This window comes from Prionailurus viverrinus, chromosome A1 (assembly GCF_022837055.1).
Source record: "Prionailurus viverrinus isolate Anna chromosome A1, UM_Priviv_1.0, whole genome shotgun sequence".
Lineage (NCBI taxonomy): Eukaryota > Metazoa > Chordata > Mammalia > Carnivora > Felidae > Prionailurus > Prionailurus viverrinus.
This window is the reverse complement of record NC_062561.1, coordinates 97,776,006-97,803,853: the sequence shown is the minus strand read 5'-3', so window position 1 is coordinate 97,803,853 and position 27,848 is coordinate 97,776,006. Positions and strand designations below refer to the sequence as shown.

Sequence of the window (27,848 nt, the reverse complement as noted above, 5' to 3'; positions counted from 1 at the left end):
ATTACTTTGAATGTAAATGGACTAAATGCTCCAATCAAAATACATAAGGTGTCAGAATGGATAAAAAAACAAGACCCATCTATATGCTGCCTGCAAAAGACTCATTAAAGACCTAAAGACACCAGCAGATTGAAGTGAGGGGGTGGAGGAACATTTGTCATGCAAATGGATGTTAAGAGAAAGCTGGAATACCAATACTTATGTTGGACAATTTGGACTTTAAAACAAAGTCTGTAAAAAGAGACAAAGATGGACACTATATAATAATAAAGGAGAATCCAACAAGAAGATATAACAATTCTAAATATATATGCATCCAACATGAAATCACCCAAATACATATCATGGTTAATAACAAACATAAAGGAACTAATTGATAGTAATAAAATAATAGTAGGGGACTTTAACGTTCACTTACATCGATGGGCAGATCATTCAAACAGAAAATCAACAAGGAAACAGTGGCTTTGAATAACACACTGGACCAGTTGGATTTAACAGATATATTCAGAATGTTCCACCCTAAAATAGCAGCATACACATTCTTTTTAAGTACATATGGAACATTCTAGATCACATATTAACACAAAACAAGCCTCAACAAATTAAAAAAGATTGAAGTCATACTATGCATCTTTTCTGACTGTAATGCTATGAAACTAGAAATCAGCCAGAAGAAAAAAATCTGGATAGCACATAAATACATACGAGGTAAATAATCTGCCATTAACCAATGAATGGGTCAATCAAGAAATCAAAGAAATCAGAAAGAACATGGAAACAAACAAAAAAAAAGCAGTTTATATGAGGGAAGTTTATAGCAATATAGGCTTACATCAAGAATCCAGAAAAATCTCTGATAAACAACCTAACCTTACACCTAAAGGAGCTAGAAAAAGACAACAAACAAAACACAAAGCCAGCAGAATGAAATATAAAGATTAGAGCACATATAAATGATACAGAAACTAAAACACACACTCACACACACACACACACACACACACACACACACACACGAATAGATCAATGAATCTAGGAGGTGTTTCTCTAAAATTCTCATTTTCTTCAGTAACCATAGAGTAAGGGAATTATTTTACATCATTCTTTAACAAGATATTAGTCTAATCCCAGTGAAACTACAAATATGATAATGGAATATTACAAACCAATGGGAAAGCAATAGATTAGTTCACAGTGTCGGGGAAATCAGTTAAAATTAGTCTCCTCTTCCACCTCATATATCAAAATGAATCCCAGGAAGGTTAAAGAGTTTACTGTAAAATATGAACATAGAAAACAAACAGAAGGACATACAGGTGATTATCTTCTTCCATTTGGGCTGCTATGGCAAACTGGGTGGCTTAAACAAACAACAGACAGTTGTTTCTTACTGTTCTGGAGGCTGGAAGTCCAAGATCACAGCACTGGCAGGTTTGTTTTCTGGTGAGCCTGCTTCCTGGTTTATAGGTGGCTATCGTTTTACTGTGCCCTCACATCCAGAGACAGCAAGGGGCCTCTCTGAGGTCTCTTTTATGATAGCACCTAATCTTGTTCCTGTGAGCTTCACCTTTATGACAAAATTGCCTCTCCATGAACCCATCTCCTAATAGTATTATATTGGAGGTTCGGGTTTTAATATATGAATTTTTGGTTGACATAAACATTCAGTCTATTGCATGATTAAACTAAAGGATCAGATTTCAAAGCATGAAAACCAGTAGAAGAAGTAATGGAAGAAAAATTGCTTTGTTTGACATTTAACATTTGACTTGCTTTGGAACCATGGGAAGATGGCCTCTAACAAGTGTGAAGTCTACTTAATTTCTGAGCTGTGGATGAGCTTCTGTGTTGAAACTTTCAAGGGTATGATTCTCAGAGCCATGGCTGGTGGACTTAATAAAGGTAATGTGCATGCCCTGGACTGTGAGCTGGGAAAAAAGTCATGAAGTAGCCTTATAACTTTGTTGTAAATCTACGGCTTTTTGAAATTGTATGGGAGTAGCACAAATTGTGCTCACTTCAATATTCTTAATGTATTCCTTCCACTTCTCTCCTACTTTTCCTATTAGAATAACGTGTCACAATTCAGTATCTGTGAAAGTACAACAATGAAGAGTGTAAGTGGAGAGAGGAGAAGAGAAAACATAAGAAGAGAGGAAAGAAGAGGAAGAAGGAATGAGGAGTAGGAAAATGGGGAGGCAGCTCCTCAAAATGAGGTTGGGAAAACAGACTCAAGGATAAACGAGCAGGAGAGATGGAGAGTATGGAGTACATGGGGGTAGAACTAGAATCTTCATTTCAGTCTTTGACATGACCATGTGGTCCCACAGCTAGGAGCTAGATTCCTCACCTACCTAATACCTCTGTGTGGGACCCTGTGACCCTTGGTTCTGTTCTTTGTTGCCAGTGTGTTGCAGGTGTGTCCTCCCCTCTTGGCATTCTTGGTTGGCACCCCTTTATTCATCTTTCAGGCCTTGGGCCTCTTACTGTATTAAGGCCTGAGTTTTCCCTGGACATTCCTCCTTGGCTAAGTTGGAAAACTTTTCTTCTGTACAGACCCCAGACACTGTCCAGCTCTGATCTGTGTCAGCTGGTCGTCCAAAGGACACCGATATTCCTGATGTCATACATTTCCCCATTTCCCCCAATTTGCAGTCTGTTGCTCGTGTAGCTTGCACTTTGCTCTGGTATTGGCCTCTTAGAGGGATTCTCTGATGCCTTAACAGATTTTGTGGAGCAGAAGCCTTCTTTACCTCCAGGTTGACAGAGGGTCTTGGTTTGTGTGGTCACAAGTCAAGCATTTGGTTTTTTCTTTACAGCTTGGTTCAGATTGCCATCCTACTTCTTCCTATTACAACTCTGTCTACAGGGCTGTAAATCAGCCTCCTGAAGAGTTGGAAACTACCTGGCTGTATTCCTGAGAACCTAATTTGCCCTCTAGTTATGTTATCCTACCGTCCTAAGTGACTGCAACCCTGGGCAATGGCAGATGGTAGTTAGGGAATTGGGTGGCTTCTAGGTAACTGGTGTCCATCAGGGCCAACTTACCTATGCTAGAGATGGAGGGAGTTGGTGAAGAGCAAGGTGTTACCTATTCAGATAGCTAATATATATAATTAGCTGGTAATTAGCACTGTTGATTTGGTTTGCAAGATTTTTACAATGTCACAGGTTGTTTTAGCTAATTAATATTCTTCGACTTTGGCTACAGTATCTGGTGTGAACTAGCTGTGCTTGAGAAGGTCATGGTCATACGGTGCAGTGGTGTAGAAGCACTTGCTCTTGGGTAGAATTGCTGAGACTCTAAATAGAATTTCAAGACCCAGTTTCAGTGTCAGTCTTGAAAATTGCCTTTTTGCAAAATGCCTTTGCCAGTTGGGCACACTTAACATTTCCAACTGCTTTCCATTATGGGCATGTGCTTTGTATTGTCTTCATTCTTCAAAAGACAAAAGCTACCTGCCTAGTATTTTCAAACTGGCTGAGAAGCTGAGGTTAAGTTAGATCAAGGGACATTTCCCTTGAACAGAAAGCTGGACAATTGTCCTTGAAGATTGCCAGCTGAGTGTGCAAAACCCTAGGCTGGCCAGGGAGGGCAGTTGTTTCCTTCTCCAGGATTGTATAACTGGCCCACGTAGAGTAACTCAGAGGTTCTATCTACTTCTTTCTGGCCCTCTCCATGCATTTTGATTTTGCTTCCTTGTGCTGTTTGCCTCCCCCCTCCCCGCCTCCCCCACTTTCTAGCATCCTGTGTTCTCTTGTGAATGCCTCTCTCTCTCGTGGTAGGCTTTTTGATTTCTTAAGTGTGACTTGTGAAACTTCAAGACCATGGGTCTTTAGTTATGACTTTGCTTTGATCTTGGGCCAATGCTCTTCTTCTGAAAGGATCTTTTGGTATAAATACATTAAAACTGGGAAGGGATCCTCCCCACTTTGACATGGTGAAGACAAAGGACTGCTCCTTCCAGAAACCAAGATTCCCAAGGAACCCTGATTGGCCTCCTGTTCTGAAGATTGCTGTGGCTCTTGAACCACAGTGGCTCAAGTACCCACCTCTCTGTATTTAGCAGAGGCTAGGCATGTCAGAAGAATGAGCTGCATTGGGTAAATCACATAAAAGACAAAAGTCTGGAGGCCAGGAAGGGATCAATGAATAGAAATTCAGGATATAATTATGGCTCTTGTTTTTGTGAGAGGAAAAAAATTGGACAGAGTTGGCTGGAAAATTAAAAGCTCTCTTACTTGGAAAAGTTCTCCAAGGTAGGCAACTGATAATGATAGCACCCCATATTTAATTCACTTGAAAATGAAATCTGTGTAATAGTCACCCTCAGAGTCTGGGGTGTTTGAAATTACTTGTGGGGCTCATATTCTGAAAATGTACCAGTTGATGTCTCTAATTTCTTTAAAGATTTGGTTTGCTAATAATTTGTTTTTTAAGCCATCAGCAAACACACATGTGAAAAGACAGTATTTTAAAGAAGGTAAACATATATTGAGTGACTAAATATGATACAGCTGCAAAGTTCCATATTGTGACATTAGTTGGTATTACTGTTGTGTGGCACAAGTAAACTAGTTTTCAAAGTGTGGAGTTAAAACTGGTCTGAAGTGTGGAGAATTTTGTCTGCTGTTTGATTTGTATGAGTAGATTATAAATTCCTATCAGAAAACAGAGAGAATGCTGGAAATACGAAGTTAAAACTGAAGCACAAATTATGCTAAATTTGAGGTACAGGTTATGTGGATGCTAAATAGGATGAAGGAGATGTTCAGAAACCCAGACATGGCCATGAATGACTGACTGTTATGTTGCTCCTTAAAGTAAACATGAGATGATCAGAAAAATCTCACAATTTTTTTTTTTCTGAAGTTGTGTCTGTAGTTTCCCATTATACTTTAAAGTATAGAAATAGTATTGGCTCCTGAAACACATTCTTTTTGGCAATGTGCATCTCTGAGGCATGCTTACATGTATTTATCATATTAAATTCATGTTTAAATTGTTTTTGCATTTCAGAGATATATTTCAATTATCCATCACACCCGCATTTCACTCATGTTGCTCAAATGTCAAATTTGATTCCACAGTTGTAAATTTCTATGTAGTAACTTACAAGCAAATATAAACATACCTTGGAGATAGAGTGTATTATCAAACTCATTAGTTTGTGGGGCGCCTGGGTGGCTCAGTCAGTTAAGCATCCGACTTTGGCTCAGGTCATGATCTCGTGGTTTGTGAGTTTGAGCCCTGCATCGGGCTCTGTGCTAACAGTTCAGAGCCTGGAGCCTACTTCGGATTCTGTCTGTCAGTTTGTCTCTGCCTCTCTCTGCCTCTCCCCCCACTCAAAACTAAATATGCACTTAAAAAAGTTACAAATATCTGTTCCCATTTTGTCAGTTGCCTTTTAGTTTTGTTGATTGTTTCCTTTGCTGTGCAGAAGATTTTTATCTCGATGAGGTCCTAATAGTTCCTTTTTGCTTTTATTTCCCTTGCCTTTGGAGACATGTCGAGGAAGAAGCTGCTATGGCTGAGGTCAAAGAGACTGTTGCCTGTGTTCTCTAGGATTTTGAGGGTTTTCTGTCTCACATTTAGGTCTTTCATCCATTTTATGTTTATTTTTGTGTATGGTGTAAGAAAGTGGTGCAGTTTCATTCTTCTGCTTGTTGCTCTCCAGTTCTCCCAACACCATTTACTGAGGAAACTCTTTTTTCCTTTGGATACTCTTTTCTGCTTTGTCAAAGATTAGTTGGCCATACATTTGTGGGTCCAAGTCTGGCTTCTCGATTCTATTCCATTGGTTTAGGCATCTGTTTTTGTGCCAATACCATACTGTATTGATTCCAGGTTTGTCGTACATGCTAAAGTCTGGGATTGTGATGTCTCCAGCTTTGGTTTTCTTTTTCAACATTACTTTGGCTATTTGGGGTCTTTTGTGGTCCCGTACAAATTTTAGGATTGTTTGTTCTATCTCTGAGAAGAATGAGAGAATATATTTGCAAATGACATATCGGATAAAGGGTTAGTAACCAAAATCTACAAAGAACTTACCAAACTCAATGCCTGGATAACAAATAATCCACTGAAGAAATGGGTAGAAGGTATGAATTGACGCTTTTGCATAGCAAATATCCAGGTGGCTAACAGACACATGAAAAGATGCTCAATATCACTCATCATCGGGGAAATACAAATCAAAACCACACTGAGATACCACCTCACACCAGTCAGAGTGGCTAAAATTAACAACTCAAGAAACAACAGATGTTGGCAGGAATGTGGTGAATCCTCTGTGCGCTGTTAGTGAGAATGCAAACTAGTGCAACCACTCTGGAAAACAGTGTAGAGGTTCCTCAAAACATTAAAAATAGAATTACCACGGGGCACCTAGGTAGCTCAGTCAGTTGAGCGTCCAACTTCAGCTCAGGTCATGATCTCACGATTTGTGAGTTTGAGCCCCACGTCGGGCTCTGTGCTGACAGCTCAGAGCCTGGAGCCTGCTTTGGATTCTGTGTCCCCCTGTCTCTCTGCCCCTCCCTAGCTCACACTCTGTGTCTCTCTCTGTCAAAAAATAAATAAGCATTAAAAAAAATTAAAAATAGAATTACCCTAGGACCCAGCAATAGCACTACTAGGAATTTATCTATAGGATACAGCAGTGCTATCAACAATAGCCAAATTATGGAATCAACCCAAATGTCCATCACCTGATAAGTGGATAAAGAGGATGTGGTTTATGTATACAATGGAATACTTGTTGGCAATGAGAAAGAATGAGATGTTGCCATTTGCAACAACTTGGCTGGAACTGGAGGGTATTATGCTAAGTGAAATAAGTCAGTCAGAGAAAGACAAATATCATATGTTTTCACTCATATGTGGAATTTGAGAAACTTAACAGAAGACTATGGGGGAAGGGAAGGGAAAAGATAGTTACAGAGAGGGAGGCAAACCATAAGAGACTCTTAAATACAGAGAATGAACTGAGGGTTGATGGTGGGGGGACAGGGAGGCAGGAAAAATCTGAGATGGGCATTGAGGAAGTCACTTATTGGGATTAGCATTGGGTGTTTTATGTAAGTGATGAGTCATGGGAATGTAGTCCTGAAGCCAAGAGCAAACTGTGTATACTGTATTTAGCTAAGTTGACAATAAATTATATTAAAAATTTTTTAAAAAATGCATTAATTCGCTTAGTAGAAAGAAATCAACTGTGATGTCAATTCCATTGCCTGTCCCAGCCTAAACTGCTCATTAGCGATCAGTCTTTTGCTCATTTCAGGGGAATAAGTTCTAATTCAGAGAAGTTGTAGTGACTTGGTGTCTGTCTCAGCCTAGTGATAGGCATGGTGTCAGCTAGAAATGCTTGAGGCACTTGCCTGGACCTGTGTTACTTGTGGTGAGCTCCACAGAATTTTCCTGGACAAGAACCAAGGTTGGGTTGGCCCTGTGGTTCTCGTGTTTTCAGGATGCACCTCAAGAGCAGTCGCCAGGGAACTTGGAGAAAGCAAGGTTTATTACTCATGGATCCTATGGGGAACATGGCATGCCTCAACACCACGCAGCAAGGTTGAAGTCAAAAGGGAAAAGAGGGAGGAAGCTTGGAACTGGGATTCTGCCTTTCTTAGCATCAAGGGTTGGGGTGCCTAGAGTTTTGAGGGTTTACTCTTTATTAGTTAATTTAAAACATAAGAGCAGGAATTAGGGAGCAAGAAGGCAGAAGTGGAGTTGCACAAGTGCTCAGTTACATAGGCTACCCAAGGGCTTCTAAAAGGGGAATTTCTTGGATAGGGGTTGCCTTGTTTCGTATCTAGTTGGCTTGCTATTAGATATTTCCTCTAGCTGGCAGTATGTTTATTTGAGATGGGTATCTTTGAAACGGATGCCTTGGCACTCAAAAGCTTAATGTTAGGAACCTACATTACACTTGATGACAGACAGGATTGCCACAGGAGAACCTAGCTCCATGCCCAGCCCTCTTGAATGGCTACTAAAATCCGCTGCCCTTTCCATAGTATGTACATTTTCAGTTTTTTTTTGGGGGGGGGGATTTTTATTAAAATACATTCTATTTGGAATTTCAAAGAAAAATGAAAATTAGAATGCATTTTTAAAATGAGGATGCTAACTTGCAAGTTATGTCATTATGACTAAACAATTTCATTTTGGGTTGAACCTCCGATATAAGCTTGGCAGGAGTAAACCATGGCCCAGGTAGATGATCAGTGTGAATAAATCATATATGTTGCTTTTTGGCATGACCTTTAATGGGAGAGACAAGGGGTTTATCAAACATCTGAAGGGCAGAAAATTCAATTTAAAAACTAATTCTTAGGAGGTCAGCATTTTCCATAAAATCCCCTGTACCTTTGCCTTTATGAGTCTGACTAAGGAGGTGTTCTAAATTCATCTATTTTGTGAGAGAAGACTCATCTGTTAAGGTGAAGAATGATTTTCCTGCCCACTTCTTTGCCAGTTTTCATAATAGCTGTGGCAAAGAGCCTGCTGGCAGGCAACTGGTAGTTCTATGAATGGGCTTTATTTTTTAATCAGAAAACTTGTGATCCTTGACAGGTGGACTCCAGCAGCTTGGTGTTTGATGCATATACTTGAACTAAGGAAGACTGGATTTCACTCACCAAAGAGAAAGGAATACTCTAATCAGGGCTCCAGTGGGGACTGATGTTCAGGAAGCTTTTATTGTGTGGTACTGTCACTCACTTGTGATTTTGCATGAGGAAAGGGAAATGTATATGGTGTGAGCCTAAAAACTGTGAGGGCAGAAAATGCAGGATTCTTTTCCTTTATTCTACCTTGAACTGCAAGTACCCAGTGAAACCTGTTTCAGTTGATTAAGATGCACAGCCACACTATGGAATATTTGATTCGCAGACATTTCACTGCAATCTAAATTTCATCTTCTTTAACGAAAAGCCTTGTACAAGATCTGTTGGATTGAATAGCAAACCAGTCCCAGTCTTGACCGAGAGCCTTTTATGTGCATAAGGGCAGAGAACTGTTTGAATATACTCAAATCCACTGGTTTGTGTATTTCAAAAGAGAGAATTGTGTGGTACGTGAATTATATCTCAATAAAACTGTTAAAAAATAATTTCAAAGACAATTCTCATGCAAACATCTATCAAGTAAAGGAATTTAACATTTATTTATTTGTTTTCATAGTTGCTGTCTCCTTATATCAGTTGATACTGGTTTTCCATTTTCTGTAATCATGTGAAACTTTTTTTCAAGGAAATCTTGTTTAGTACAACCAGTGGGCAATATGAAGAAAAATACTATGGTAGAATGCAGATAACTGAAGTTTGGGAAACCCAGAATACGCATGATGTATCGTTTGGAGTTCATTTGCTTCTGAATGCAACCATTTTCATTGCTTTATTCCTTCATTTAGTTGTTTAGTTTCTTAAAAAAAATTTTTTTTAAAGTTTATTTATTTATTTTGAGAGAGAGAGAGAGGCAGAGAGAGAGGGAGATAGAACCCCAAGCAGGCTCTACACTGTCAGCACACAGCCTGATGCAGATACCATGAGATCATGACCTGAGCTGAGATCAAGAGTTGGATGCTTTGCCAACTGAGCCATCCAGGTGTCCCAAGTTGTTTAGTTTCTTGACTGCCTACCATGCATCAGGCTATGTGCTAACTTCCTTTCTAGAGCTCAGTGTGTAGTAGACATGGTAGGGCAGACTAAGTACCTTCATCAGACTAAATCCTGAGATGCAGGGTCCCCTGTTTTGGGGAAGATTGGTTGTAATTTTTAGAAATATGTGACTAATAGGAAAGAGAGTAAAATTATCAGGGAAATAAACACAGATGGAAAACACTTTAAAGTATAGGCATGCTTGGTTTCATATTGCTTCTCTGTATTGTGCTTCAAAGGCATTGTTTTTCTTTTCTTTTTTCCCTTCTTCTTCCTCTTCTTCTTTTCTTCTTCTTCTTCTTCTTTTCTTCTTCTTCTTCTTCTTCTTCTTCTTCTTCTTCTTCTTCTTCTTCTTCTTCTTTCTTACAAATTGAAGGTTTGTGGCAACTGTGTCAAACAAGGCTTTGACGCCATTTTTCCAACAGTGTTTGCTCATTTCATGTCTCCGTTTCACATTTTGCTCATTCTTGCAGTATTTAAGTCTTTCTCATTATTGTTAGATTGCTTGTGGTGATCTGTACTCAGTGATTTTGGAGGTCACTAGTGGATTTATTTGGGGGCACCACGAACCTCACCCTTATAAGATAGTGAACTTAACTGATAAAAATGTATGTGTTCTGAATGCCCCACCGACCAGATGCTCGCCTGTCTCCTTCCCTCTCCTCAGGCTTCCCTATTCCCTGAGACACAACAGTATTGAAATTAGGCTAATTAACAACCCTACAATAGCCTCTAAGTGTTCAAGTGAAAGGAAGAGTCTCACGTCTCTCCCTTTTAAATCAAAAGCTGTAAATGGTTGAGCTTAGTGAGGAAGACATGTTGAAAGCTGAGGGAGGCTGAAAGCGAGGCCTCCTGCACCAGTTAGCCAAGGTGTAAGTGCAAAGGGAAAGCTCTTGAAGGAAATGAAAAGTGCTGCTCCGGTGAACACATGAGCGATAAGAAAGTTCAAACAGCCTCATTACTGATACGAAGAAAGTTTTAGTGGTCTGGACAGATCAAACTGGCCACAATATTCCCTTAAGCCAAAGCCCAATGCAGAGCAGTGCCCTCTCTTTAATTCTATGAAGGTTGAGAGGTGAGGAAGCTGCAGAAGAAAAGTTTGAAAGTAGCAGAGGTTGGCTCACGGGGTTTGAGAAAAGACACCTCCTTAACAGGTAGAAAGTAGAGCAGCAAGTGCTAATGGAGAAGTTTTATTGGAAGAAAATACCTTATCTTTATTGGAAGAAGATGCCATCTATGACTTTCATAGCTCAAGAGGAGAAGTCAGTGCCTGGCTTCGAAGCTCCAAAGCTCCAAAGCTCCAAAGCACAGGCTGACCCTCTTGTTAGGGACTAATGATGCTGGTGACTTTAAGCTGAAGCCATTGCTCATTTACCATTCTGAAAATCCTAGGGCCCTTAATTATGCAAAATCTACACTGCCTGTGCTCTATAAATGGAACAACAAAGCCTCTATGACAGCACATCTGTTTACTGCAAGGTTTACTGAATATTTTAAGCCCGCTGTTGAGACGTATTGCTCAGAAAAAAAAAAAAAGATTTCTTTCAAAATATTATCACTCATTGATAATGCACCTGGTTACCTAGAGCTCCGATGGAGATATACAATGAGATTTATGTTGTTCTCAGGCCTGCTAACACATCATCCATTTTGCAGTTCAGAATCATTTCGATTTTCAAGTCTTAATGAAATACCTTTCGTAAGGCTATAGCTCCCATAAGTAGTTATTCCTTTGATCGATCTGGACAAAGGAAATTGAAAACCTTCTGTAAATGATTCCCCATTCTAGATGCCATTAAGCACATCCATGATTCATGAGAAGTGGTCAAAATATCAAAATTCACAGGAGTTTGGAAGAAGTTGATTTCAACTCTCAAAGATGACTATGAGGGGTTCAAAACCTCAGTGGAGGAGCTCACTGCCGATGTGGTAGAAATAGCAGAACTAGAATGAGAAGTGGAGTCTGAAGATGTGACTGAATTGATATAATCTTGGGACAAAACCTTAATGGATAAGGAGTTGCTTCTTATGGACTATCAAAGAAAGTAGTTTCTTGAGATGGAATTGACTCCTGGTGAAGACACCATGGAGATTGTTGAAATGACAACACAGGATTTAGAACATGACATACACTTAGTTGATAAAGCAGGAGCAGGGTTTGAGAGGACGGATATCAACTTTGAAGGAAGCTTTAGTGTGGATAAAATACTATGAAATAGCATCATGTGCTGTTAGAAATTGTTCCTGAAACAAATGTCACTTAGTGCAGCAAACCTGACTCTTGTCTTATTTTAAGAAACTGCCACAGCCATCCAGCCTTCAGCAACCACCATCCTGATGGGTCAGCAGCCATCAGCATCAAGGCAAGACCCTCCACTGGCCAAAAGATTACAACTCCCTGAAAGCTCATATGATGGTTAGCATTTTTTAGCAATGAAGTATTTTTAAATTAAGGTATGTATATTATCTTTTAGACATAGTGCTACTGCACACGTAACAGGTCTATAGTGCAGTGTAAGCATAACTGGAAAACAAAAAGAAAATTCATTAGACTCACTTTACTGCAGTATCTGCTTTATTGCCATGGTTTGTAATCAGACCTGCAGTATCTCCCAGCTGTAGGCAGTGCTTTGTCAAGTTCTTCCTTTCTCCCCACTCCTCCTTCCCCTTCTCTCTTTCCCTTCCTTTTTTCCGTCCTTCAAAAGATAAACTGGGGCATATTAAAAATGTTAAGAGTTTATTTGAACAAAACTCGATTGGAATTGGGCAGCGCCCAGCCACAAGTGGTGAGGAGGAAATATTTATGTAGAGAAAGTGTGAAAGAAAGAAGGGACATTGACTGGCTATAGCTTAGAGCCTAGTTGGCTGTTTGTAATTGGTCGTCCTTAGCATTTTGATTTCCTAACCTTGAGCCATTTATTTACAGGCTTAGATTTTGGTTGCTTAAGTAGGCTACCCCAGCATTAGAGCCACATCAGTCTAATGGCTTCCTTGTTTAATTAGACCTTTCTTCTCTTCCTTCCTTCCTTTCTCTCACTCCTTTCTTTCTTTTCAGTAGGATCCATGTGGCTTTTAAAAATTTAATCCTTAATAAGATTATTTTGATTTTCTCATCACTTCAAATGAAGCCCAGTACTTGAGCTATGTTTAAAAAGCTATACAAACAAAAATCTACAACAACCATAAAATTTAGATTTTTTTAAAAAAGTTTTATTTATTTTTGAGAGAGAGAGTGAGAGAGAGGATGAGTGGAGGAGGGCCAGAGAGAGAGGGAGACACAGAATCCGAAGCTGGCTCCAGGCTCTGAGCTGTCTGCATAGAGCCCAACTTGGGGCTTGAACTCACCATGAAATCATGAGCTGAGCCAAAGTTGGACGCTTAACTGACTGAGCCACCCAGATGCCCCCATAAAACTTTAACCTAAGGTGAAAGTTGGTGAAACCTAAGGATTCCTTGTTGGTAAATGTTTCTGGATTCCAGCTTAAGTTTAGCTATTGAGCCTAGAAAGAATAGATGCTTTTATTCTGAGATGTGAAGTCCTCCTGCCATTTAGAAATCCTTTCCTTCAATACTGAAAAATAGATGTTTTTCTAGGCTTAGTGGTTTTAGATTTCTGACTTTGCAGGAGTGTCTCTGTATTCCAGGTGAAATCAGTTACATTCATTGACATTCCCACTACAGTGAATGGGATATTCTTGTACATTTCCAAAAGAGTTGAAGTCAGAGCAAAGCCAGGTAGCAAATAGTTGTTGTTAGTCTGATTTGATCTACAAAAATGACAGCTGCATTTTTAGAGCTCAAATTAAAAATGTAAAAAGTTAGGCCTTGAGATTATGATATATTATAATGCAAATAACCAAAATTTCATCTAGTCATAGCTCAAACCTGTTTTATTTAATCAGTCAACAAATATTTATTGCATATTTGTTGGATATTGGAAAACGAGCAAAGTGTCACAGAGCTAAGTTCATTTTCATTCCCTGCTTTCTTCTCTTTATTTCCCTATTTTTGTTGCCCTTTTTCTACTCCTAGGGGCCCACTCTCATTTTTAGAGCTATATCTAATCTGCTAGAATAATTATAAAATCTTAGGCTTTTTCTACACACATGCATGCCATTATCCCTGTCCTTTCATTCTAAATCAGACAGTTTTTCCCTCAAACATGGGCCATTGCCCTTGCTCCCTACTGGTCTCTGTGCTGTTGGACCAAACATATTTTTGTCTTTGGGATTCACTTTCTGAAGAGGCAAAGGAATGGCTTGGCTGTTGCTAGGTCAGAGCAGACCCCAGCGAGGGCTGTGATTAGAGTATGGTAGAATACTTAACAGGACAAGTGATCTGGAAAGACTACAGAAGAAGGCAAGAAGAGGAAATCAGGATGGATAAGCTGAAGAGCTGGGAGGAATCATGGTCACAGGCAACAGGCTGAGATCAGAGAGGCAAGTTGGTGTCATGGGGTCCTGTCAGCAGATACTGTAAGTCTCGAGTGCAGCGTTAGGACTCTAGATTGTATGAGGATGGATGAGAGCAAACTCTGGCACTTTATATATCCTTCCCAAATTAGACTGATCTCCAACTCTGTGCCCCAGCCAAGCTCATACACTTATCTGTCTCCATGTTTATTTTGTTCTTCTCTTTCATGTATTTATTACTTCCTTTTGAAATTCTATCCAGTTTTCAAAACCCATCTTAATTCTAGCTGTTTCTTTAAGCTTTTCCTGATCACATTGACCACAGGTATTTTTCTCTTTGAAATTCACTTTTTCAAGAGTCAAAGGAATGAGCATTTATTTGAGTGTCTATAAGTGCAAAATTAAACATTTTTTTTAATGTTTATTTTTTGAGAGAGAGAGAGACAGACAGAATGTGAGCAGGGGAGGGGCAGAGAGAGAAGGAGACACAGAATCTGAAGTAGGCTCCAGGCTTTGAGCTTTTAGCACGGAGTCAGACATGGGGCTTGAACTCACCAACAGTGAGATCATGACCTGAGCTGAAGTGGGTCGCTTAACTGACTGAGCCACCAGGCACCCCAAAATGTGAAAAATTTTTGATTTGAGCTTTCTTTGTCTAATCCTTATTAAAACCTTATGTAAAGGGTATCTCTGATTGAAAGCTGTGAGGACTGAATCTAGAGACTGATAATACTTTCTGCCTTTTTGAGTTGTAATGATGCATCCATTAGGATTCTGAAAAAACATGAGGAAGTCTTGGCTGCATCTCCTAGGAGATTTTGTGGGCCATATGACGTTCAGCCTATTATGGGACTCAGATAATATCCTGGTATAACTTGACTGAAGAGAAGAAAATATTTGTAATAAGTTTATAAGTTAATACCTTACAGTCTTTCCCTGGTATCCTCCCAGGACTGACTCATTGCATCTGCACATACAAGCAAATGGTGTAGCAGCAGACATTCTGAGATAGGATCACCCATGGAGAGAGTGGACAGAGAAGAGGGGACCCACAGCTAAATACTGCAGTGTCCTCACACCTAGGGGGCATTCACTTGTGTCAGAGGCGAGATTGACTAAAATGAGGGCAGAAAAAGGAGTTTGTTAGGATAGAGATTCATGGTTGCCTTGATAGAAGCCCTTTCTAATGAAAAGGAGGACAGTGACTTGATCAGAATATATAGATAATAGCTGTAGAAAGCTTTTCAATGAAGGGAGGAGAGAAATAGGCCAGAGCTGCAGAGAGATATGGATCAAAGGATTATTTGTTGACATGGGAAATAATACAACAGAATTATGATGGAAATGATAAAGGGGAGAGTGATAACTCCCTCCCCCCCATTTTTTTTAAAGCAACATGGGGGATTAAAATCCTTGTGTAGGGTTGGGTAGGGGGGATGGGATCCATACACATGGAGGGGTTGACCCTAGATGGGGTCAGGGCATCTCAGACGGGGTCAAGGCTACCATTTTCTTTATATTAGGAAAATCAGGGAAGTATAGGCACAAACTTTTAAATGCATTTGGTAGGAGAAGATAGGTCGTTCTTATCTGATTGCATTCATTTTTTTGTCTCTCTGAAGAATAAGAAGTTTGTTGAAGAGAGGAGAAAGTATGAAGTCGTTAACTCAAATAGTAGGAAGGCAGATTTTCTTGGTAGGTGTGGCAGGATGCTGGTTAATAATGAGAACCCTTTCAAGAATTGTGGACATACATTTAAAGGATGACTTGTTTTAGGTGATCTTCTCCTGAAATATTTAGTTATGTTGAAATAGTCACATGGTATCTAGAGAGTTGGGATTTTCCAAGATTTTGCCAGATACATACAATGCCAGGGGAGGGGGCAAAGGAGGTGTAGCCTTTTCAAGGAAGTTATAAAAGTTTTACACTGTGGAATCTAAGCTGGTTAGGGAGGATGGGAGAATATGGAGGGAGGGTGAACACCATCAGTGGATTGGAAGTCCCTGTAGGGAGGAGAAGTGATTGAAATCAGGCACATTAAAAAGTCCTGTGGAGTACTGGAGGTAACAGTCAGAGAGAGTGGGTACTTTAAATCACAATTTTGGAGGTGGTGTGATGGCAAGGTCTGGAGCAAGTGGATAAGATATGGAAGAGATTTTTGGGGGGAAGGAAGTTCAGGGACTGATGGTCCAGGGTATAGGAAACTTGGCACACATGGATAATGAGATCGCCAAGAATGTAAAAACAGTATGTTAGGGAAAAACACATTGATCCAGATGTGGTCTTTCCTGAATGAAGGAAAGTGACTGCAAGTTCAGCAGATGACATCAGCAAGTAGCTGGTGATATGGCTGTATGTCTTGAACTTCAGAGAAGCAAGGAGAGGGGGGAGACAGGCCGTATCTTGGTGTGGTAGGTAGGTAAGGATAAAACATTTTCAACTCAGGGGTTCATGGGCTGTGGGAGAAAAAACAGCCACCACTTGAGAAGGCCTCAGGAGAAGCAATCTTTTTTGAGGCTTAGTCAAGCTTTCTTCAGAGAAAGAAGATGTTAAGGATAAAGGGAGTCTGTGGATAAGTGGCTGTGAATTTCATAGGGTACAGTTGAGGCTGTAGGTGTTTGGGGAAAGAGACATTGAGGACATATTAGAGCATATGCACATACAGTGTAGGAGTAAAAAGCAGAGGGAGGATGAATAATGTAGAGGTTGATTTAAGTTGGAAATATTGGGACACTGGACACTGATCATCCAGTAGGTCAGGGGGTATGGTAGCTTGGGAGAAGGTGAGGTCCTCCTCTGTAGGAAAGTTTTCTGGATAGCTCCTATGGCCATGGTGGCCTGGAGGAGGCTATGATAAACAAGGTGAGGACATCTGTGTTTTATGCCTTTTAAAACCATTCTGCCTAGAAGAGATAATATAGGTCTTTGACAATGAATGGGAGATGGGAAATACTGCATTTTTTTTGCTCCTATGTATACTAGATATATGTACACTAAGATATACCTGTTATGTTCCTTGCCTTCTGTCAGTCATAAAAATGGCACCTGATGTGCCAGCAAAACTGTAGAAATCAATGTGCTCAGCTCCTAGAGATTTGACTAGCAAGGAGTTCTGACTTCTCCTGCCTCCTGCTTCTCCTTTTAAAGGTCCTTGGAAAATAGAGCTTCTTGCATGAGAGAGTCTGCTCAGTGATCTGCTGTCAGTCACTCTGTAGCTCATGGTGGCTAACCTAAGTGCTACCTGTACCAGAGCCGACCTCCTCCAGGTCCATTGACTGTTGGCTTTTTCTTTGACCAACCAACCAGCCTTTTCTGTTCCTGTCCACATAGATCCATCCTAAGTGACCTTATAGATTTATAGACTGTAGTGGGAGCCACGGATTCCCCTAATATTCAGGCTTACTGTTCAGTCTTGACCCATGCTGCTGGCCTTCTTTCTGGGAATATTCTTTAAGGATCCCATTATCACACTCTTTATCTGGCTTGAAATCCAATTGGGATCTCTATTCTCACTCTTTTCCATGAACTCAAAAACCCTGGGCTAATCAATGTGTCTGGCTAGGTATCTGTTTTAGTGTCTGCCAATAATCAATAATCTGTTAAGAAACTCCTGAGTAGTCAGTGACAGCTGGGAGATTTGTTAGCCTCAAATAGCGGTTCTCAGATTTTGACCTGTTCTGAATTATCTGGAGAGCTGTTTAAATCACAGATTATTGGACCCACCCCCAAGGTTTTCAATTCTGTAGACTTGAGATGGAGCCAAAGAATCGATAAATTCTCAAGTGATATAATGCTGCTGGTCATTGAGTCACAGTTTGAGAACCACTGGACTGGAACATACTGAAGGCGTCTTTGAAATTATATTGCCTAATTTCAGTGCAAAGTTTCAACTATGGCTCGGTCAAAATGTTCATATATTATAAAAGTTAAATAAAAATGGAATCTATATTCTCAATTGTAATCTTAAGAATAGTTACCCTTTATTTTATCTCTGTATCCTCTATAGTAGCCTTCAGAATCAAAAGAACAAGGTAAAATCCAAGTTGAAGGGATATGGTTGATGTCCTTGCATATGTGAAATATGGATACATCCAGGGAAATAGTGAATGATTTCGGAGCCTAAGACTTGTGGGAGGGTCAGCCTTTCTCACAGGGAGTTAACATTCATCTAGCCATCAGTCAATCTCATCTCTGGGTGGGTTGATCAATCCTACTCCTTTCTTCTTCACAGACAGATGAGGTCAATTTTGTTGAAATGAGGGTTTTGCCCACTGGATAATTTGAGTGAGAGCAAATAAAAGCACTTACTATTCTAGCCGATTGAAACAGAAAAAAAAGTTTTTGTTTTAACAAAAGATGACAATTCGAGAAGGGACAAGAGGGCTAAGAAAATAATACACCTGTAATCAGAGCCCATCATCACACATCCCAGAGAAACAGGAGTGTTGGGGCTGGAGAGGTCACTAGTCACAGTGAGTAGGTAGCATTCGTAGCTTTTCTGTCCTGGAGAACAAAAATAATCACATCACTCTTGTAATTTTTAGACTTCTCATATTTTAAAGATTCCCCTATTATTTCCTTAGTTGGCTAGATTTAGAGCCAAGTTCTGAATGTAACAGTTTTTATCATTTAAGAATATGCAACCTGTCTTTGATTCCCTTGCCCATCACTGGTCATCAGCCTAGTAGACACTAAATTCCACAAAACGGAATAGAAAACTTTGTAATTATGCTCACTACGTTAAGATTCATACCTGGTTCAGCACGGATGGGATGAAGGGGAGTAGAAAGAGCAGGACACTGAAGTGAGTTGTAGACAGAGGCCCCAAGGGGGTCCTTAAGAACTGGGGCAGTAGTGGAGAAGGGAGAACAGAAGAGAGAGATGTGTGGGAGGGGAAGGTTCAGGGCTCTGAATGCATGTCTTTGAACTTGGTTTTAGTAAATTCTGTAATACACAGTGTTTTCCCACCATGGAAGTACAAGCCGGTGGTTTATGTTTTGGCAAATGAATAGCAACATAGAATTGAACAGTGAGTCATTAACTCATGAGGGAGAATCCAAACACTTGGTGGGATTTGTTTTTGCGATGCTTCATTCTGTCACAAGAATTAGCTGGGGGGTTACTCTCTCCACTTCATTCCCAGTATCAGTATCTCTAGTGCATATGTGGAATATGGGAATTGACTTCAGTTGCTTTTCTCTTTTTCTTTAGGACCTCCTACTTTCCAGTTCTCATTTCCAAAGGCACTTGTTTAGTGGTTTTGAGTTTCTGTTATCAAAACTCTAAGTTCAAAAGGTAGAATCAATGTCACCACATAATAGTTCACCAACAAGATCCATTTATTTGTAATGCTTAAAAAAGTTCTGACAACTTAGCACGGTTTGAGTTTCGATAAGTGATTGCCTGGCATATCTGATACCCTAGCTGAGGTTTTCATCTTGGCTAATATCTTCCTGAGATTACTTTCCAGTCCATTTACTTGGGCAAGGGCTAAAATGTCCTGAGTTTCTAACCATGTGTTAAGGGTGAATGTGAATATTGAAGTAGAAGGCTAGAAATGTGAGTTTGTTATTCTTGATGTTGTTGTTCTCTAATGTAATTCCTCGGGCTATATATTTAGGAACAAGAGGCAGAGTGCCTTAGATGGTCCCACGATTATCATATCCACCCCTCAGCAGTCATAGAAAGCATGGACAGTAATTCTCCAATGGCATTTATGCTACAAGTTTTCTTTTACCCCGCATGGCTTTTAGGTGGCTATGCTTAGGGGTCCACTTAAAACTTTGTGAACAACTGTTTTGGCCAAGTGATAGATGGGATGTTTCCATCCAAGTTATGCTATTCATAAGAGGACTAATCACTCTTTATCAAACTTTATGCAAATAAAGCCAAATTGGATTTATTAAGGTGATGAAAGAAAATAGGGACTTTTTAATGGGTAGCAATGCTGTACATTATCTAAATGCAATGCAGATGTAATGATGCATTAGAAATGCCGAGAAAATTTAATCAGTGTAGAAAAAAATATAATGAAATGGTTGTTTAAACACTGTAAAGCTAATGTTAGAGTAATTACTTCCCATCGAGCAAGGCGTGGAGTGCACATTACCCAGGCTCTGTTTGATTAGTCATCCTGGCTGCAACATCTGGCCCTTTGATCCATTTTGAATTTAATAGAATTTCTAAACTTCTAAATTTAAGTTTTAGAATGAATGAATAAATAAAACAACTTCTGTAGGAGCCAGAGTTTTTTACTAGCTCATGGCAGATTAAAACCATGTCCCTGACTTACTTCTCCAGTTCCATTGGCACTGTGTTCCCCTTTACTTCTTTATGTGAAAGAGAACACTGAAATCCAGAAGGGCGAACTTCCTTGCTTTGAAGATTAAGTAGCAAATACTTAAAATAATACTTTGGCTTTCTTTGAATGGTCTCTTTTTTGGTGGAAATAGGGGTGGTTTTTAGAACAATTATCTTCTTACCTATTGATAGGACGGGAGTGGAAAGAATGTGTTATAAGAACATATATCTCCTTCCTCTTTTCTTTTTTTTAATTTTTTTTTTCAACGTTTATTTATTTTTGGGACAGAGAGAGACAGAGCATGAACGGGCGAGGGGCAGAGAGAGAGGGAGACACAGAATCGGAAACAGGCTCCAGGCTCTGAGCCATCAGCCCAGAGCCCGACGTGGGGCTCGAACTCACGGACCGCGAGATCGTGACCTGACTGAAGTCGGACGCTTAACCGACTGCGCCACCCAGGCGCCCCTATATCTCCTTCCTCTTAATGAAAGTTTACATTTCTTGTTGAAAATTTAGAAAATAAAGGTAATAACCATAAGAAAATAAATATCACCCATAATCATATTCCTCAGAAGTAAATGTTATTAACGTAGTAAACATTATTTGGGAGGAATTTCATACTAAAAACTGACAGTTAATCTATTCTACTCCTCTAGTCTAATAATTGTATAACTTAACAATTAGCATTGTGGTTAAGAGTGTTAGAGATGGAGTCTGGGTCACCTGTGTCCAAGTGCTGATTTCACCTTGGGCAAGTTACTTGTTTTCTTTGTGCCTCATTTTCCCCAATTATAAAATACAGACAGAAATAGTATCTGCATCATAGCATTGTTGTGAAAATTAAATGAGGTAATTAATATATGCAATGGATTTGAAACAATGCTAAACATGTAATGAGTATTTATAGATGTCAGCTGTTATTACTGCTATTATCATGAATGGTCTCTGATTATAAGAATTGTATTCTCCATGTATTTGTATAATATAACTTTTCCAGTAAGTAATAGCATCTAGCCTTTAGGTCAGTAGATGTTCTTTTACAATATATGTTTCCTACGGCATACATTATATTCCATTATAAGGACCATAGTTTATTTAACTAGTCTCTGATGGATTTTTGGCTATTGTACAATTAAAAAAAAATTTATAAACAATACTTGCTTAGAATTCATCTTTAGGAATAAAATTACTGGATCAAAATGCATATACATGTGAAAATTTTTGATATGCAGAGTAAAATTGCCTTCTGTAAAGATCTAAGCATGTCCCTTTTTCTCCTCCCTCTCCAAATGTGGATATTCTTAGCTCCTAGGGGGAAAAAAACCAAAACAAAACAGTCTAATGGGTGAAAAGTGGTATGTCATGGTTTCTTTAATTTGCATTAATTTTTTCCTCTGTATCCTGGGATTTTCTCTTCTGTCAATTTCCTATTCATATGCTCTGTTCTTATGTCTTTTGGAGATGTGCTCACTTTGGCAGCACATATACATATATCTGTTGGAGCATTAGTCTTTTGGTTTTTAAATTGTGGTTATTTTTTAGAGCTTACGGAGATTAACTTTTTGCCATACGTATTGCAAGTATTTTCTTCAGTCTATGGTTTGCCTGTAATCTTGTTATATGGTTTATATTTTGGTTATATAGACCTTCTAAAAGTTTTCTGTAGTCAAATTACTAATTATTTTTGTTTACGATTTCTAGTTTTGGAGTCAAATTTAGAGAATTTAGAAAGTACTTACATGCATTTTTAGGTAACACTATTAAGGTTTTATTTTGATGTTTAAAAATTTTAATTTTTAAAATTGTTTTATTTATTTTAACATTTTAATCTATCACATAAATTTGAACTGTTTTTGTGTATAGAGTGAGGTGGGAACCCAAGTCGCTCATTCTATCTGTCTATCTATCTATGTATCTATCTATCTATCTCTCTAAATTCTTTTCAGTGTAGTTTTAAAATTAAGTTCCTTTACCCATTTGAAACTTTAACTAAAATTTTCTCCATGATACTGGAATTTCAGGTTAAAATTCTGAGAATATTTTTATATATGCTGTTTGGACACATGAGTAATTATATCACAAAAGTGTATAGCATACTACCATGTGAACCATATTCTTTAAAGTTTCATGGCAGAAGAATTTGTGGTTGAGGAAGAGATAGTTTGGGGGACTCTCTTTTAGAAGAAGAATATACAATGGGACACCTAGGTGGCTCAGTTGGTTAAGCATCTGACTCTCAGTTTCGGCTCAGGTCATGATCTCATGGTTCATGGGATTGAGCCCTGCATTGGGCTGTGCACTGACAGTGCTGAGCCTACTTGGGATTCTCTCTTTCTCTCTGCCCTTCCCCCGAGTGCTCTCTCTGTCTCTCTCTCAGAATAAATAAATAAAGTTAAAAAAAAATAAAAGTGAGTTTTATACTTAAAAACACACTGTTAAGTACTGATTAGATATGGATGCTTATTTAGAACAAGAGAAAAAAATCAAGGGAAGTAACACATTTAAAAAAAGCTGGTCAATACTCTAAACCTCCCATAATTTGGAAAATAATGCGATACTACTGTTAATAAATTGCACGACCCATTTTGGCTGCGTACTTCTGCTTGCATTTTTATGACAATTTTATAATCTAGCTTTCTATAGAGACAGAGTGAGATACATCAGCTCTTCTGGCATGCTTTGTTTAAGGAGAGCTTTGAGGTGGAAAGAGGACACATAAGTTGGGAAGGCTATACGGACATGTGGCCTATGGCACCTGGCACTGTGGAATTGTGTACGTGGTGCAAGAGATGCATGGAGATGACTGTAAACCACATAAATATATCCCACTGATCTCAGACTAAACATATTCCTACCCAGCTTTCCCATGTCGGGATCCCCAAAGTACCTGCAGCAACTTCGGTGGCTTTAGTATATTCAGGGTTGTGCATATACCATTAGAATTTTAGAACTTTTTTATTTCTCCCCAAAGAAATCTTGCACCCCTTATTCATCCTTCTCTGAGTCCCTATCTCGCCATCCCTAGGCAACCACTAATCTACTTTTCAGTGTCTATAGATTTGCCTAATATGGACATTTCATATAAACAGAATCTCAGAGTATGTGGTCTTTTGTGACTAGCTTCTTTTACTTAGCATGCTGTTTTCAAGTTCATGCATGTTCACTTGCTTTTATTGCTTAATAATATATCATGTTATAGATATGCCACATTTTATTTATCTAATTATCGCTTGATGGGTATTTGTATTATTTCTACTTCTTGAACATTATTAATAATACTTCTGTATTTATGTACACATTTTTTTTGTTATATGTTTTTACTTCTCCTAGAAGTGAAAACCTAGAAGTAGAATTGCTGGGTCAAAGGTAACTCCATTTTTAACATTTTGCGGAGCTGCCCATCTGATTTCCAAAGTGGCTGCACTATTTTACATTTTTACTGTGGTGTATGAGAGTTCCGATTTCTCCACATCCTCATCAATTCTTGTTAGGTATATTTTTTAAATTTTATTCTAGTCATCCTAGTGAGTAGGAAATGTTGCCTCAATGTGGTTTTGTTTTGTATTTTCCTGATGGCTAATGTCAATTTTACTTTGTCACAGTTTTCTTGATCCCCAAAATGCCTGCAGAAAAATCTCTACTTTTCCTTCCTTGCCTTTTGCTTTGTGTTCTTTATTTTTTTTTTAATTTTTAAATGTTTATTTTTGAGAGAGAAAGACAGCATAAGCAGAGGACAGGCAGAGATAGAAGGAGACACAGAATCCAAAGCATGCTCCAGGCTCTGAGCTGTCAGCACAGAGCCCATCGCGGGGCTTGAACTCACAAACTGCAAGATCATGACCTGAGCTGAAGTTAGACGCTTAACCGACTCAGCCACCCAGGTGCCCCATCTTTGTGTCCTCTCTCTCTCTCTATTAGTCCCTAACTCTTGTATTAACCCCTAATATTGGTCAAGTCAGGTTAGAGCACAGAAACCACTCTCGGTATTTCAGTTAGAAGGATTTAATATAAGGAGTTAGAGATTAGAAGGAACAGAAGTTAGGGACTGCCTTTTGTCTATTGATTTCAAGGGTTTAGACTGTGGCTGGAATCCCAAGACCAGGAAACCGCTCCAGCTTTGGCTTCTGTTGCTGCCACAGTTGCCTGTGCCATCAGGGAATCCTGAGCTGGCGACACAACCTCAAGTACCCTTGCCCCTTTTGATCAGCAGCAATAGCAGCAGGATGATGGCCTTTTCCTCACTCCCAAAACTCTTGCAGTGCGTCTAATTGTAATAACTTAATTGTTTAAGCCCCATCTAAACAAGGGAGTATGTAGAAAGGGATGGGAATGAATCCTAAGTGCTCACAGACCATAATCAGCCACTGTTCATTCCTTACGACCTGATTGAAAGCATTGGTTTATGAATATTCACAGTTTCTCACTCCCCCATCTCCTGAATAGAAAGGATCTTCTGCTGTCAGTGGCAGCAATGGGTCTGGGCTTTGGTTGAAAGTGTAATGGATAGAAATGGGAATCAAAAGGAAGTAAGAAAGGTTAAATTTGCATCAGATTTACATGGGAATGGATAAAGAGTTAATATTAGAAGAAAGCTTACTCAGAGAAATCCTGACTAAAGGGGGCAGAAGATCCAGTTTGGGCTGAAGTGGAAGGACTATTTGTTGGGAGGCCCAAAAGTAAGACTGGGAGAGTGGTTGGTGCAAGTGCTATGATGTACTGAGAGCTGTCATACACACAAGGCTGGAAGCGCTGTTGAACATAATGTATAGTAATCCCTTTGGCATTTTGCAAGGGACTGGATTAATGATTTAAATTGCCTTTCAATTTTTTATGGGTTTCAAGTTTAATTTTTTTTTTTTTCTAAATGTGACACCATGGTGGGCCTGGTTGAGAAGCAACGCCCTTTATTCTGGATTCATCCTCTTTTTCTGATTATTATTAATGAGTGGCTCACTCTTTATGTGAACTGAACTGAAATTTTCATGGTTGGGGGGAAATCATCCAGATACAAAAATAGCAGAAGTTCAAGTGAGAAATGCTTATAGCTAGCTGGATCTGTCTTCTCTCACACCTGCAGCAGAGGCTACCTGGGAACACCCCACCTCCATAATATCTATGAACTTCTTAGTTGCAATGCAGAAGGAAATGGGGAAGGAAGGAAGGAGACATTTGACTTTCAGTGGAATAACACGCATTTTTCCAAACCTATTGAGAAACTGTTCTGTAACTTGTATTTAAAGCCTGTTTTCTGATATTCAAAACATGCTTAAAGGTATTCATTGTGAAGAAGATTTGACACTTCTAAGAATAGACTCAAGAGAAACATTTTCTCTTAGAATAAAATTACTTCAAATTGAAGGGCCTTGAGAGCAGAGTTAATTAGTTATTGTTTAATACAGGGCTTAGTATAAAGTGGTCTCACCACACTGATAAGCTTCAGAAGAGGCACTGCTTGATTGTATGTTTGTCAAGTGGAACAAAAAAGAGTGAACTTTGTTTTTCTGCTGGGAAAAAATTGATCATAAGGATGCTAGATTCTTTGCTGTGGTCTTCTTTTTTGTTTCAGGTATTGGTTCAGGTTCAGTAGCATTCAATCTGACCACAGATCCCTTGGAATTTAGGAGAGAGAAAGATTAAATTAGAATAGATTGCAAGGCAGACATGGTGGGAAGCTCTCTTTCCTCTAGGATTCCAGGATCGCACAGAAGAATTTGTAGTGTATCATAAAAGCATTTCTTTTAACAGAGAGATTGAATGTTAGAATCAAGGGCAGTTTCAGAATTTTAGGATTGGAATGGACTTAGGAATTTATGTAGTCTTGGGGTGCCTCGGTGGCTAAATTGGTTGGGCACCCGACTTTGGCTCAGGTCATAATCTCATGGTTTGTGAGTTGGAGCCCTGCGTTGGGCTCTATGCTGGCAGCTTGGAACCTGGAGCCTGCTTCAGGTTCTGTGTCTCATTCTCTCTCTGACCCCCCACACCCTCCGTGCTCTCTCTTTTTGTCTGTCAAAAATAAATAAATGTAAAAAAAAGAAAAAGAACTTATCTAGTCTTGTTTTCTCATGTTTCGAAGGAGGAAGTTGAAAAGTGCATGAGGATGATAAATTTCTCCAGGTCACGCAAGCTGAATTTTGCCTCTAGTCTATTGGATCTTCTTTTGCCCTGCGATCTATGTACTGACAGGCTATAATTGAGTTTAGTGGTGTGTCCTTTATGTGGAACTAGAACTTCCCATCAGTTAAGGGAAGTAGAGACACTCAGAACAATGCATATGATCTAGAAGTGTTCACTTTAAGAAAAGATCTAAGTATGTTGCTATCCACACCTGAGCAACAAAGACTGACAATGTGTAGAATCAGAGTGAGGGTTGTGCCTCCGTATTATCTCTCTGTCAGTTACTGAAGCTTGTAGCCCTGTGTTAATTTCTGTGTTATGGAGAGTAGTTTGCAAATTAAGATTTTAAAATACAGTAGTACCCTCTTATCTATAGTTTTGCTTTCTTCAGTTTCAGTTACCGGCAATTGACCACAATCTGGAGGCAGATGGTCCTTTTTCTGATACACGATCTTAGAAGGTTGATGCTAGTAACCTAACGCTTCATCACCTCACTTCATCTCATCGCATAGGCATTTTATCATCTCACACCATTCTACAAGAAAGGTGAGTTCAGTACAGTAAGGTATTTTGAAAGAGCAAGAGAGCCCTTCTTCTGTCTCCTTCACATAAGTTGTATTACAACATACTATTGTAATTGCTCTATTTTATCATTAGTTCTATTTTATTATTGTTGTTAATCTCTTACTGCACATAATTCATTAATTTAACTTTATCATAGGTATGTACCCATAGGAAAAAACACAGCAGATGTAGGGTTCAATAGTATCTGTGGTTCCAGGCCTGCCCTGGGGGTCTTGGAACATATTCCCTGCAGAGAAGGGGAATGTACAATACTCAACTGAGTTGTCTGTTTTTTAGTTTGGCTTTCAGTTCATCATGTTCAAACTTGAAGATACCTGAGTTTTAGAGTCTTGTCACATACAGAGTTTTTGCCCATAAACTTTTTGTTTTCCTAATACGTTGGAGATGGCAGTTGCTTATGTATCAGAGGGCTTCTTGTGCAAAGATATCTCACCACCTGGTCCATTAGTGGTGTCTGAGTGCCATCAATAGAGAACCATTCCTTTGATTTATTAGGCTTTTCTTCATCTGGCCATTTTTGTTTTAAAACTCATTATGCCCCTGGAAGGGATAAAGAAAGCAAAAGTGAGTGTGAGAAAACAATTTTCACCTACTTGAGGATATGCCCAGCATTCTGATGTTTGCAATGACAGCCTTCAGGAATTGCGAGATCCTTTTTTTTTTTCATATATATTTTTTCAGTTTATTTATTTATTTGGAGAGAAAGAGAGATCAAACAGGGGAATGGCACAGAGAGAGGGAGAGAGAATCCCAAGCAGGTTACATACTGTCAG

General features: G+C 39.2%; 1 protein-coding gene across 1 annotated transcript in view; it reads left to right on the top strand.

Annotated features, from left to right (window-relative positions):
• DTWD2 (DTW domain containing 2) overlaps positions 1-27,013 on the top strand; it is a 201,300-nt gene extending 174,287 nt beyond the window's left edge. The window contains exon 9 of the transcript XR_007155486.1: positions 26,882-27,013. The gene's annotated coding sequence lies outside the window, so the exon portion shown is untranslated. The remainder of the gene's footprint in view (positions 1-26,881) is intronic.
• The last annotated feature ends 835 nt before the right edge of the window (positions 27,014-27,848 follow it).